The 15619-nt window shown below is 31.2% G+C and overlaps 1 protein-coding gene across 21 annotated transcripts in view; it reads right to left on the bottom strand.

Moving 5' to 3' along the window:
* The window catches only part of Sox6 (SRY-box transcription factor 6), a 570577-nt gene that overhangs the window by 240064 nt on the left and 314894 nt on the right, over window positions 1–15619 (bottom strand). The gene's annotated exons all lie outside the window — the stretch shown is intronic.

Raw genomic sequence — 15619 nt, 5'->3', positions numbered from 1 at the left:
GAAGAACCCAGCTTTCTCCCCTAATTATCTGACCGCCAGCCCTCTAAGCACATACCTTAACTGGTGCTAAGCACTCTCTGTGCTATAAAGTAAAGAAGGAAAGATGAAGGAAAATAGGCCAAAAGCAGCAGGTTGTTACCAAGTACAATAGAGAAAGAGGACACTTCTGCCCCCAGTGAATGTTTCTGGTTTGAAATGAAGAAACATGTAATAGGTACAAAGTTATAAATGTAAAGTTGTATTTTCAAATTTCCCACTCTATTAAGGAATGTACCAATTTACACTCATACCCAAGAAAAGTCACAAATTAAAAGTAAGGATTCATCCCCCTTCTGCCATATCCCTCAACTATATCAATAGGTCACTGGCTTTAAAGATCAGATCAGACTTTGTCCTATTACAAAACCCAAAGAGGTAGAAATAAGTAAAGTCCAATTTGCATTATATACATGGAAAGAGTTAGACCAAGCAGAGTGTCTTTAACACAGTAGTAATATATGATTCCAAATGAAAAAAAAAAAAAAGGAGTGAACATCTCTCAGATACTCGTGGATTATGTCACAAGCATAAATATGTTTTATTTGACTAACTTGAAAACAATTAACACAGCTATGCTGATGCCAGAGTCCTCAAATAATGAAAAAAATATACAGTGAATTTTATTATATTAATTTGACTACTCAAAGTTTAGTGACTTTGAAAATTGAGATAAAAAATCACAAACTATAGCATAAAATTCACTATAATATACATGTATTTGAATGTAACATGCTTAATGAGACATTGCATCAAATGTCAAAATTCATTGCTTGTACTTTGAAAAAATTTGTTTTCATGAACAAATTATCTATTCCATTTTAATAAGTGATAGGGATTAAAACAGGACTTTCAAAAATATAAAACTGGACTATTTCTATATTTAAGCAAAAAAGTGAATTTTTGGTATATTATAAATTTTTTTATATTTTTTTGTAGTTGTAGATGGACAGAATGCCTTTATTTTATTTGTTTTGTTTTTATGTGGTGCTGAGGATAGAACCCAGTGCCTCACACATGCTAGGCAAGCACTCTACCACTGAGCTATAGCCCCAGCCCTATAAATTAGTTTAATTGCATAGTTTCTTGAGTTTTTTATTTTTCTTTGAAAATTTAAGCTTTTCTTTTATAAGAAACTTTTTGTAAGTTAAAAAGGAAAGATACAATTCAGAACTAATTTCTAAAAAAATATCCTGCATACCAGGATGCAGTTGTACACACATGTAACTCCAACAACTGCAAAGGCTGAGTAGGAAGATTGTAAGTTCAAGGTCAGCCTAAGAATGTTAGTGAGACACTTAGCAATTTAGTGAGACCCTGTCTCAAAATTTTAAAAAATAAAATAAAAAGGGCTGAGGATGTAGGTTAATGGTGAAGTGCCCCTGTGTCAATCCCTAGTACAAAACAAACAAACAAACAAACCCTTCACATTATGAATTCCAATAAAAGTTTTCTACTTGTTAAGTACTTAAGTTTCAGGCCAGGTAAGTCAAGAATGTGTTTCATTGCTTTAATAATGTTTTTGCCAGCAAGGATGGTGGAATGTGATGGACATCATTATCCAAAGTACATGTATGAAGACACGAATTGCTGTGAACATACTTTATATACAACCAGAGATATGAAAACTTGTGCTCTATATGTGTAACAAGAATTGTAATGCATTCTGCTGTCATTTATTTTTAAAAAATAAATTTAAAAAACTTTTAAAAAAACTATTTTTTTGCCTGCTAATAATTAATTTAATGGTACAAGATAAATGCAAAGTGAGAGTATGTGAGATATTCATTTCCTAATCTGCATGATGATATTTTAGGAATAATTTAAAATTGCTCCTAAACAAAGTTTCATGCAGTATTAGCTGCTATTCTGCACAAGATAAAGTTTTTGCCTATAAGACAAAGAGAGTAAGCAAATCATAATTAAAATTAAAACAAGAGGAGGAAGAGGGAGAAAGACTAGTGGGAAAACTTTTTATTGTGCTTTAAAACAATTTACCCGTAAATATTTATTTTCATTTTACCTCCATGTGATATTCACAGTCAGAAATGCTAATATCTTTTAATATTTTAGTCCACAGCAAACTTTTTAGAAAATATCTTTCAACTCTACTTTGTGTACAACCAGAGACATGAAAAAATTTGTGCATCATATGTGTAATATAAATTGAAATGCATTCTGCTGTCATATGTATAATGAATTAGAATAAATAAAAAAGAATAAATCAAAAAAAGAAAATATCTTTCAAATATTTCCATGAAAACAATGATGGCTCCCCTGTGTGCAAATTACCTTTTACTTTATTAACTCTTAAGAAAAGAGTAAAGGAATTCCTTTTATTTTTCATAGGAATCATAAATTTCAAGTGCAACAAATTTCTTATGTAACCAAGACAATCATAACTTATCAAAAATACTGTGACTTTGGTTTACAACTAAATCTGACAGTATATATTTATATCCCGGCTGATCATCCATCTCACGTTTCTCATTAGGAAACATAGAGATGCACATGCCAGTTACTGTACATTTTTTCACAGTGGTAAGTGCTCCACAATACAGTGGGATAAAATTGGAGCTTGGAGAGCTTGAAGAGCACTCTTAAATTTTAATTAAAACCCTCCAAGCTCAAGCTCACTAAAAATAATTAGACACTAAAATGTGCCAGTTTTATTTTGAAGTCACTATAACGTACAAAGCACACTCCCTGACGACTGATGTGCATGTTCTCTCTCTCCCCACACCCCTTTTTCTATCCTCTCCTCTTCTCTCTCTTTCTCCCTCTCTCTCTCTCCACAATGAAACAACTGATTTTCCAAATAAGAACAAGGGGATATAAATAGAGGCTGTTTTCAGGCCTGCTCTTCATGCTGGGAGCTTACAGAAAGACAGCAAAGTAGGTTTTTCAAACTGCACCAAATAAACCTAGAATAACTCCCTAACCAAGCATCCAAATCACTAACAAACTCCAGATAAAATTCAGTCTGCAAAGAACACTACAAGTTATATCAGTGATCTTTTTTGATCCAAAAGCCAAACCTTTAACCTCTTAAATGTTTTTGCTATCTTAAAATATCTCATACAATGCTATATTCCATCCTATTTTTAGCTAAGCAGCAAGAGAAAGCATGCCTTTCCCATACAGCAGGGCAAAGATATAAACATCAACACAGATGCTCTGCCAGGAAGAACTGGACTTCTCAAGCACTTGATCATTAAGGAATGCACCAACTGTTTTGGATAATCTCGTGCCAGCTCCCCTTTTGCTCCACACTCCCCTCTGGGAGTGGCCAATCTTGTCCTAGTCCTAATTTTTCATTTTACTCCTCCATAGCACCCCCTCATCTCCAAAAAAGAGAAATGGCATTTATGCCTAGCAATGAAAAAGCAGGCTCACTTCCCCAAACAGACCAAAACTTTAAAACAATTAACCCTCCCCTCTTCTTTCAGATAAATTACTAAGTATAAAATGCAATCTGTTTCCTTTGTTTACTCAATATGAACAATTTGTAAATGACTCAAGGATAAAATTCAGAAAATGTTGTGCTAAATTAGAACCATTATAAACATGCTAATGACTCAATGCTTGAGTAAAACATGCATGATCGGTGTGAAGAAATAGATTTAGTTCCTGTAAAATTCTGTTATGTTGCTCTAAAATGATTTGGTCATTAAACCAGATATTTTTCTTTTAGGAAAAATGTTAATTCTACAATCACTTTACTAAACAATGTACTTAGAGAGAGAGACAGAGAGAGAGAGAGAGAGAGAGAGAGAGAGAGAGAGAGAGAGAGAGAGAGAGAAATGAAGAAGGCAATGAGTGGTATTGGAGATGTCATTAGAACTGTTAGATTCTGTCTGGCAAGTTCATAAGGAAGAAAAAGCCCCACATTTGAAATCTGCCAGAAATGTACATGCATACATTATCATATTAGGCCCAATATTCCCTCTCAATATTCTTTTTTATCTACCAAACTATTTTTATAGGTATTTCTGAAAATGGTACCCAACATACATTTGTGGAAGTCACATTGTACTATATGAGCATGTATGAGATATGTCTTTCATCTGCTTTCCAAGGCTGCCTAGCACCTAAAACATTCACAGAGGGATCATTCAAAACCAACTTCCTCTCACATGTCCATAAAAGCACAGCTGCTACCAATGGCTATAGCAGAAAAAAAGGAAATGGCCTACTGCTGAAGCTTGACGAGGCCAACTATTAAGGCCGACACTGTCATTTCAGAGATGAGGAAACAGTCAAATTAAGAAAACCACCAGTGTTACCGAGGTAAAAAAAAAGTTGGTGACAAAGCCTTGACTGTAGATTAGTGCTTGCTTTACTGAAATGACTACTTAAATATTATTTAACAACAGTTTTATAGGCTCTACAATGCAGCATCCAATAGTAGAAAGTGAATTATTTTGTATATATTTATTAATTGCTACAGACATGGAGTAAAGCACTCTCTTTGGAGAGGGGTGCTAAAAATTCAAGGTATTGCAATGAAGTCGGTAGAGTTCAAGAGCGATCATTCCTGTATATGTTTAATTTTGTTGGTTTTCCCATTCTTCCATCTTTCTTTTCCTGTAATACTTAAACTTGTCTGAATTAAAAAGCTTTCCTCTTCTGAATATCATCCAGTAAGTAAAATTCTTGCTTTAAAATACCGTTGAAATCAAAAGGTAGGGCTGGGGATGTGGCTCAAACGGTAGCGCGCTCGCCTGGCATGCGTGTAGGCCAGGTTCGATCCTCAGCACCACATACAAAGATGTTGTGTCCGCCGAGAACTAAAAAATAAATATTAAAAATTATCTCTCTCTCTATTTCTTTAAAAAAAAAGAAAGAAATCAAAAGATAACTTCTTCTAAGATAGGTTCTATTTTTATTTATAAAAGTACTGGTGTAGCCCTAGGCCTTATTTTTTCACTGTAGCTTGTACAGTGAAATGTGATCTTCAAATGTGCCAAAATTGTAATGGAATAAAAAAGTCTCATTAGAAACCATGATTATCCATATTGCTAAAATATTACTTTTCATGACATCTGCTTTATATTCTATTTTATGCTTTTGCTCTTTGAGTTCTACAAGTGTTTATTTTATTTTTAGTTTTTTGAGTACAATTTTAACTGCTTTTAAGAAACTATATTAGACAATGAAAATAATAATTTAATAACTTTATGTTTTTAGTGTGTTCTATATTCTTTTGTGTTTTGTTTTTGATTTTGTTTTTGTTGTCATTGGGAATTATTTCTATATGCCATTAAGTTTTGATGGAATTGTCAATCTGAGCTCTCTGTTGCTTGCCTTTAGTTACTCCTCTCAGCCACAAATAGAGAAATTTGACCCAGAATTTTCTGATGGAACTAGCTGGAACAGTTCTCTCATGATCAGGTTAGAGACTATAATCAAGTAGATCTGGAATTGTCATGGCCAATCTCACTGGTACATAGGTACATTCTGTCTGCACTAAAAGTGAATGAAGCCAAAAATACAAAGAAAAGTAGAGAAAGGAGAGAAAAGAGTAGAAAAATTTAAAAAAAAAAATCTTTGCATCATGTTAGCATACTTATATCCAAAAATGACTACAGCTAAATGCTATTTCTGTTTTTCTTTGGCGATGTAACCCAATATATTTCTATTAGTTTGAGTTAGGTTTCTGCAACTTGTAAGTTTAAAAAAAATCTAAACAATATAAAAACCATAACAAAAAATGGTACACATGTGAAAATGCATTATGTTCTAAATTTTAACCATCTGGAAACTACTAAAGCATTAATTCATCCTACTACATTAAAATACATCATATATAAACCTTAAAATAAATCTCTTGCTTTATTGAAAGGTAAGAAAAGACTTCAAGGAAAACTGTAAAGTATTATTATTTACAATTATTTATCTATATGACTTAGTATTTTCTGAAGTTGATGCCACCAAAAGAAAATATAGCAAAAATAAAGCAAAAGCTGAGGCTCATTTAAAATAATAGCAAAAAACAAACTTATATCTGAAATCAACAGTCCCCAATTTCAAAGTTTTATGCTCATCAAAACAGTTTCATTGTTCTAGTCAAATGATTCTATTTTTAGTGTTATGAAATTAAATTATAAAATAAGCTGTTACTGATAAAATATCCCTTTTATCTGTTTTATTTATGTATTGGAAATCTCTAAAAGATCAACTTAAAAGAAGCCTACATTATCTAATTTCGTTTTAAAGTTCCTCTGTAATATGTCCCTAGTGCTTCTCCTCCTCCAGAGGAAACTCTTTTTCATTCTATTCCCTGTGAACATGAGTACACCATGTATGTCTCACTCTTCCTCTGCATAACTTGTCATTTTTCACTTCTTCCCTTTGCTCATGTCATACTCCTGAACTAAAAGTCTTCCCATTTCTTGACACTTATGAAAAACTATCCTATCTTACAAGTCCTATGTTAAACATCAATTCCTTAATTGTACTTTGATTCATCACTTCAAATATAAATTCTCATCCTCAGAGAAGGAAAGTAACTAACACTTGATGAGTACATATTATTTTAGAGACTATACTTTTATATCCTTCTAATTTATCAACTCATTTAACTCTGAATTTCATAACCCTACATCTACCACAACTATTTATCAGTTTTTACCACCATATGATTAGGTTGGGGGTTCAAGTTCACTCCATCTTACCTAACTAAATATTGATTTCTCAGATGGTCAAGAAATGTTTCTGATACCACTTTGTGTTCCTACATATTGATTAACCCAGAGCTCTGAACAAGTGTTAAAACAAATTCCTTATACTAAAAAAGATCATTTTTATTGCATGTGTCAAGCAATGAGAAAAAAGTTTTGCCAATTTTTATACTGTTTGATTTTTTTCAGTGAGTTTCAAGAGTCACTTATGTATCTATTTAATATCATGTATTATATTATATCACATTATAATATATATATTTAAGAATTATTTTTGTATATGACAATTTTTGTCAGATATACATACTATAAATATGTACATATACATATACATACTGTAAATATATACATACTAGTCTATCATATGCCTACATATTTTTAAATGTCTTTTGAGGATCCGTAGTTTTATTGAGATATTAGCCAATTATCAATTTTTTTCTTTATGACTAGTGGTTTTTAGATCCTTACTATGAAATCTTTGTCAATTACAAGATAATAAAGATTTTCTCCTGTTTTCTTCTAAAAGTTTTACAGTTTATATTTTATATTTACAACTATGATCCATTTTCATTTCTTTTGTTGTATATTCTGTGAGGCAAAAAATAAAGTTGATTTTCTTCATATGAATATCCAGTTGTTCTAGCATCATTTGTTGAAAATATCATTTTCCCCCATTAAAATACCATTATCATCATCTTGGCATCACTGCTGAAAATGACTGGTGTGTATATAGATCTATTTCTGGATTCTCTGTTATATGATTAATTTATTATCCTTACACCTATTCCAAACTGTTTTGATTATTGCAGCATTATATTACATCTTAAAATCACAGAGTAAGATTTTTTTTTCCTAGGTAGAATCTGTTTTAGCTATGTTAGGTCCTTTGTATTTTCAGATAAATTTTAAAATTAACTTGCCTAAGAAAAAAGAAAAAAAAAAGAAAACTTTCTGGGATTTTGACTGGATTTGCCTGGAATTTATAGATCAACTTAAAAATCTTTATTGGTTTTGAAGCATTTAAAGTTATAAATTTCCCTCTAACTACTATCTTTGCTGTATTCTAAACATTTTGACAAGGTTGTGTTTTCATTATGCTTTAGTGTTAAATATTTTATCATTTTCCTCATTGTTTCTTCTTTGGGTACATGGTTTATTTAGAAGCATGTGGTTTAACTGTCAAGTATTTGGGAATTTTAAAATTTCCTTTGGTTATCAATTAGTAACTAGTTTCATATGAGCAGAGAATATACTCTTTATAGTTTCGGTTCTTTTATCTGTATTGAGACTTGTTTTATGGCCTAACCTATGCTTTATTTTGAAGATATTCTATATTCATTTGAAAAGAGTAATTATTCTAAAGGTTTGAGTATAGTGCTGTATCAACATTAATTAAGTTGATGTATAGTTTTGTTCAGGTCTAAATTTTATGAATTTTCTGTCTTCTTGTTTTACTAAATTCTGAAAAATGAGTGTTAAAATCTGCAAGAATAATTAAATTGTAGATGTGTCTTTATTCTTTTTAATTTTGTCAACTTCTTGCTTGAAATGTTTTGAACCTATATTATTAGATGCATAGAGATTTAGGGATGTTATGTCTTCTTGATGATCTGAACTGCTAGTCAATATAAAAAGTCCTTCTGTCTCTCCAATAATAATCCTTCTCTTGCAGTCTATTTTTGTCATAATATAGTCTGAAATGCTTTCTTATAATTACTGTTTTCACAATGTATGTGCCTTTATCAATTCTTTCTCCTTCTAACATATCTACCCTTTGTATTTACTATGTTCCTTGTAGTCAATAGGGACTTGTTTACTTTCTTTGTTAATACAATCTTTCTCTTTTCTTTTTAAATTACTATGATTAGTCCACTTATATTTAATGTATTTATTGTAAACAGAATTTAGTCTACTATCTCACTATTTTTTATATATTTTAATCTGTCCTTTGTTTCTTTTTTTCCCTTTTCCTTCCTGTCTTTTAATTTTTATTTTTAGAATTTAATCTCTCTCATCTATTGGTTTATTAGCTACAACTCTTTATTTTATTATTTAAATGGTTGATCAGGGGTTTACAATATACATCTTCAACTTACAAGAATCTACTCAAATGCTATACTATATCCAATACAATTTAAGAAAGTAAAAAATGACCATCTTTTATGTTATTGTTGTCATAGATATTACTTTTACATGCTTTAAACCCCACAATACATTGGGATTTGTTTGTTCATTTGTTACTATAAAGGTGATTATATTTTAAGTAAATTATTAAAATATGAATGACTTTTGTAGGTACCTTTATATTTGGTATTTATAGTACTCTTCATTTCTTTTTAAAAATATATGTAACCATCTTTTATTATTTCTTCAGTCTGAAATTTTTTTCTTTAAAATTTCTCATGGGAAACTCTGCCAGGAAATTCTTTATGTCATCTTCGGATGTGAAGGATATTTTTGCCTATTAGAGAATCCTAAATTGGATATTTTTCTTCTTTTTGGACTTCAAAATATATCATTGTAATTATTCTGAATTTAATTGCTTCTGATTTGAGGGATCATTTCTACTACCTTTGTTCCACTAAAAATAATATATCTTTGGCTACTTTTAAGATTACCTTTCATTAGTTTTCAACAATTTTATTTTGATATGTTTTGGTATACATTTTTGTTTTTGTTTATCTTTCCTGGAACTGGAAGTTTTATATTCTTTAACAAATTTGGAAGTTTTCAACAATAACTTCTTCAAAATTTGGGAATTTATCTTCTTTAGGTATTCCAAGTATACATATGGTATACCATCAGTTCTCATAGGCTTTGAGAATCTGTTCATTTTTTATGCCTCTTTTTTCTCTCTGTACTTCTATTTGGGAAATTTCTGTTGCCTTATCTTTAATTTTAGTGTTCTCCTAATCTGCAGTTGATTATTTGTAGTTAAATTCTGTAAGTATTATATTTTTCAGTCCTTGGATTTCTATATGTTCATTTTTTAATATTTCTATTTCTCTTCATTGTTGTTCATATTTTCCTTTATGTCCTTGAATATATTTATCATAGCCATTTTATGTCATCGACTGCAAATTCCATCATCTTTACAATTTCTGGATCTCTCTATATTGATCTTATTTTTCTTCTGCTTACTAATCATATTTTCTTGCATCCTAAACTGGTATTTTTACTGGATACTGGACAATATCTAAATTATATAGCTGAGTGTTTAGAATTTTTTCCCTTTTAAAGAGTTCTGAACTTTTATTCCATTGTATATTCACTTACTCATGAACCACATTGATCCTTTGGAGGCTTGTTTTAAAACTTTATTATGGTGTCTTTAAGATATGTCCTTACCCCAAATATGTTGTCTTTCATGATCTCTATCAAACGTTGCTTGTTCAGTGAAGACATTTCACTATAATAAAGTTGGAACTTAAATACCTCCCAATATTGTGTGAGCCTTGACAAATTTTCAGTCACTAGTTTTTGTTTTTTTTTCCAGGTAGTTGGTCTATGTCCAGCCTCTTAGAGCCACATCTTACTTATGGCCAGCTTAGCATTCAGCCAAAGACTTAAGAGGACTCCTGAGCTTTTTGCAGCTCTTTTTCTAGATAGCTCCCTTCATTCTCAGATTCCACCGCCACAAATTATAGCTATTACAATTTCTCCAACCTCTGCTTTCTGACTGCTAATTCAAGTGAGGCTGACCTATTATACTTCACTTGCCTCCCACTTCATCAGAGTCTGATAAATGCCACCAAGTAGAAAGCCAAGTTATTCTCAGGGTGTACTTTGTTTTCCTTCCAGATATATTATATGTGTTTCCTGATTTCTAATTCCTTAAAATAGTTATTATGTACAGTTGATCAAGATTCCTTATTGTTTTTATTAGGAGGTGAAATCCAGTACCAGTTATTTTTTATGGTTAAAAGCAGAAATAAATAGAACATTACTTTTTAAAATGGTGTCATGTCAGTAATAAAGAGAGAAAACAAATTATCAGTGTTAATAATGACAATACAGACATTGCTGATAAGAGGTTAGTATAAGCCAGGTGTGGTGGCACATCCCTGTAAATCCTAGCCACTTGAGGGCTGAGCCAGGAAGATCACAAGTTTAGGCCACTATTGGCAACATAGTTTGACCCTGTTTCAAATATTTTTTTAAAAATGAGGATGCAGGCATGGGAGGAGCTAGGGATACAGCTCAATGGTACATCTATTGCCCTGCAAGTGGGAAGCCATGGTTTGAATCCCCAGTAGCATACATGCACAAAAAAGTTAGTATGAAAAACTCCATGCTGATCAATTTTAAATTTTAGACAAAAAATTTATGCAAAATGTACATTATCAAAATAGAAAAATGAAAGAACTCTATATTTAGTAAAGATACTTAATTTATAATTAGAAGCTTTCCCACCTAAGTGACTCCAGTCTCCAATTGCTACACTGGTGAATTTTTCCAAACATTCAAGGAGTAAATAACACTAATCTAATACAAACTCTAACAAATAATATAAAAAGAAGAAACATACCCAATTCAAGTTATGAGGACAGCAAAATATATGACAAAAATATTATTTATAGGCCTGTCTCCCTCATAAATATAGATGGCAAAACCCCAACAAAATATTACCAAATAATAACAATATAGAAAAAGGACTGAGAGGGATTTATTCCAAGAATGTGAAATTGTTTAAATATTCAAATACCAGTAATATAATTTATCATTAAGGTAAAAAATAATTTCATCATAACATTATTTGCAAATAAAGCACTTTACAATATTAAATACCTATCTGTCATTTTAAAAAATAAAGAACTCTCGGCAATCTAAAAATACATTTCCTGCAAACAATATTAACTGAAAAACACTGAATGTTTTCCTGTGAGTTCAGAAACAAAAATATCTCTTCTTACTTAGCCTTCTATTCAACAAGAAAAAGTAACAAAAATATTTATATTGCAGACTTCCAATTACCAGTCCAGCATATAAGGCATTTTGGATAGAATATAGCCATTACTGTATTCTAACAAGTAAAAAGCTTAATAAACAGAAAAACAACAACTCTTCTTAGATTCATCAGAGAAGAGAAGTCACACAGAAAACTTCTATCCCCAGAACTGTAAAAAAAGACAGACAGATCCAAAGAGTCATAACTTAACAGAGCAGAAACCCATGAATAGAAACTTACATGGAAATAAGTTTGGAGAGGAAATCCAGAACTGTAATGAACAAATTGCCGGATGCTAAATGCAGACAATTCTGTAAGTTAAAAACTCCAGGTACCTCAATCATAAGAGGCCCTCTATACTTTCATGCGTTTTACATCTATGAATTCTACCAGTGATTATTAGAGAAAATCCCCTCAGACTTATTGTGGGGAGGGGAAAAGGATCCATTCTGAAATACCCCAAAGCATTTGTTGCTTTTAACAACAGAAAGAAAATATTTTACCAGAGCCTAATTCACTATTTTGTCAATGTCTAAGTTGCCTCAGGGAAGAGAAATATCCAAGTTCTAAACACATCAGCTACTGTGTCCCAACTTAGGGGAGAAAAAAAAAAGTAGTAGTAAGGTTCACAGTCTGAGGAGAGTGGCTCACCAAAAAACTGAGATCTAATCATGAGATTACTGAATGTGTCTCTTCTCCCCACACCTAGTTAATATATTACTAAAGTCTTTTTTACCATGGTCCCTTTTACCTAATTACATCTGTTTTGCAAGAAAAAAAAATTGTAAGACACAATAAAAGGCAAAATTCGTCATTTGAAGAAACTGAACAAGCATCAGAACCAGAGTCAAATGTGGCAGAAATCTAGAGTTAACAACACAGAAAATTTTAAAAGTGTGCAAAGGGGATTAATGGTAAAAGTAGACAACATGCAGGAAGAGTTGAATAATGTAAACAGAGAGATGAGATGCTAAGTAATAATTTTTTAAATAGTAGAAATAAAAATCATTGTAGCACTTGAAGAATGACTTTAGTGGGCTCATTAGCAGACTGGATACAGCCAAGAAAACAATTTAGGAGTCTGAAGATATATTGTCAGAGATCTCCAAAACTTTAAAGAGGAGAAATATTTTTAAAAAGAGAGAAAGAAACAGAATATCCAAGCAATATTACTAATAATTTTCTCAAATTGATGTCACCACACCAATAGAAACTGCAGAGAACACCAACAGAATACACCAAGAATGATGATTGGAAGAAGGGAAAAAAGATAGATTGATTCATGTATGTATAACATATCATCATATTCAAACCTCAGAAAATAGAAAATAAAGAAAAAAATCTTAAAGGAAGCAAGAGGTTGTGGGGTGGGAGGTCAGGGAAGATACTTTTCTCCACATATTATCCACAGATTGAGTAATTCATTAACAGTAGAAGTTATTTGGCTTACAATTCTGAAAGCTTGGAAGTCCAACATTACAGAGCCACTTGGGAATGAGAACCTTCTTGCTGCATCATCATAACATAGGGGAAGGCATCACAAGGCAAACATAAGAGAGGCAGGGAAAGGGGCCAAATTCACTTTTTAAAAACTAGGAAGCCTCTCCTGCAATAGCAATTCCACTCGTGTGATAATGATATTTAATATTTTCATGAAGGCAGAATTCTCATGACCTAATCACTTATTAAAGGTCTTGCCTTTCAACAAAGTTGAATTGGGTATTAAATTTCCAACACGTGAACTTTGAGGAACACATTCAAGCTATAGCATCACACAAGTAAGAAGTCCATCAAGTGAAACATTTCAAGTTTTGAGAGGAAAAAATACCCACTTACAATTCTGTGCCCTGTGAAATGATCCTTCAGAAATATATAAAATAAATAAATTCTTCTCACACAAATGAAAATTGAGGGAATGTGTTACCATGAGACCTGCCTTACAAGAAATGTTAAAGAAGCTCATCAGAGAAAAGAAAAATTGTGAAGGTCAGAAACTTGATGTACATAAAGAAAGAGAATATGAATAAACAAGGATAAAATAAAAAACTTTTTAACATTTTCTTTTTCTTTATTTATCTATCTGATAAGTTTATTGAAAATAATGATAGCAACAACATATTTGACTATATATATACATTATACATACAGACATATTACATAAATATGTATACTTAAACATAAGAAATTTTATTTTTAATATACACGCTCATGTGTGTGAGGTATGAAAACAATAGTATAAGGGTCAGGGAAGAGGAATTAGAAATAGTTTGTTATTTGTAATATACATGAAGCTGTAATAGTTATTTGAGAGTCCACTTCAAAAGTTGATGCAAAATCTAGACTAATTACTGTCTATCACTAGTAGATAGGTATCAGATTGCTAAGAAAGGAAAAAAATGGAATCATATAAAATGTATACCTAAGTAAAACCACAAGAGGCAGAAAATGTGGAAGGTAAAAATAGAGTCAATAAAAGCAAAAAATAGAGAATAATACCATATATGGTAGATATTAATCCAACTATATATATATATACATATATATATGAATGTCAACTATCTAAATATATCAGTTAAAAGACATATTGTCAGACTATATCAAAAAAATAATAGTCAATTATATGTTATCTAAAAGAAACCACTTCTCCTATGAAGACACATATTGATAAAAGGAAATGAAATGGAGAAAAATATGTTATGCTAACACTTATCAAAAGAAGTGATAGTAGCTACAGTAATCTCAGACAAAACAGACTTAAGAAAAAAGAAGGTTATCAGGCTGGAGGGGGAATTACATAATATTAAAGGAATCAATACTTCAAAAGACATGACAATCCTTAATGGGTATGTACAACAACAAAACATCAAAATATGTTAGGCAAAAATTTCTAGGAGATTTTACCACCCCTTTATCAGAAATGACCAGATACAGGAGATAAAAAAAAAATCAGTAAGGACATGGTTGAAATCAATAACACCATCAGTCAACTACAAATAGACATTTATTGACTACTTTATTCAATACTAGCAAATTACACATTCTTCTAAAACTACATGGAACTTTCACCAAAACAGAATACATTTGGGCTGTAAAACACAACTAACAAATTTAAAAGGACAGAAATCATACAATCTCTGCTCTCAGATCACTGAGGAATTAAACTTAGAAATCAATAACAGAAATATAGCTAGAAACATCACAAAATACATAGAGATTAAGCAACACACTTCTAAATAACACATAGGCCATTAAAAATGTAAAATATTTTGTATCAAATGCAAATGAAAATACAAATTATCAAAATTTGGGGGACATGGCAAAAGCAGTGCTTAGAGGAAAATCTGTCGCATTTATCTAAAAATCAGTAATCTTAGTCTCCACTTTGGGAAACTAGAAAAAGAAGAGAAAACCAAGTCCAAAGTGAGAGAAGAAAATAAATAATAAAATTTAGAACAGAAATAAATGAAATTGAAAACAGAAAATCAACAAAACTGAAAGCCAGTTCTTTGAAAAGATAATAAAATAGACAACCTTCTAGGAAAACCTACCAAGAATAAAAGAGAGAAAATATAAATTACTAATATCAGAAATGAAGAGGAGGACAATAAAAGGATAATAAAGGAACTATCAACCAATGTCTGTCATGACCATAGGTATAAATATCCTCAACAAAATATTGCAAATGAAATCCAACAGTGTATGAAAAAACATTGTGTACCACAACAAAGAGGAATTTATTCCAGGTATGTGAAGCTGGTTCAACATTCAAAAATCAATTAATATAGTCCATCACATCAACTGGCTAAACAGGGAAGATCATATGACTAGATACAGAAAAAAATTATTTGACAGAAGCCAATGCCTACTCATGAGTCAAAAAGGAAAAAAAAGAAAAGTGTTCAGCAAATTAGGAATAAGGGGAACTGCCTCAACTTGAAAAAGGAAAGCTTAA

Source organism: Urocitellus parryii, chromosome 4 (genome assembly GCF_045843805.1).
Source record: "Urocitellus parryii isolate mUroPar1 chromosome 4, mUroPar1.hap1, whole genome shotgun sequence".
Lineage (NCBI taxonomy): Eukaryota > Metazoa > Chordata > Mammalia > Rodentia > Sciuridae > Urocitellus > Urocitellus parryii.
This window is presented reverse-complemented; position numbering and strand designations above follow the sequence as displayed.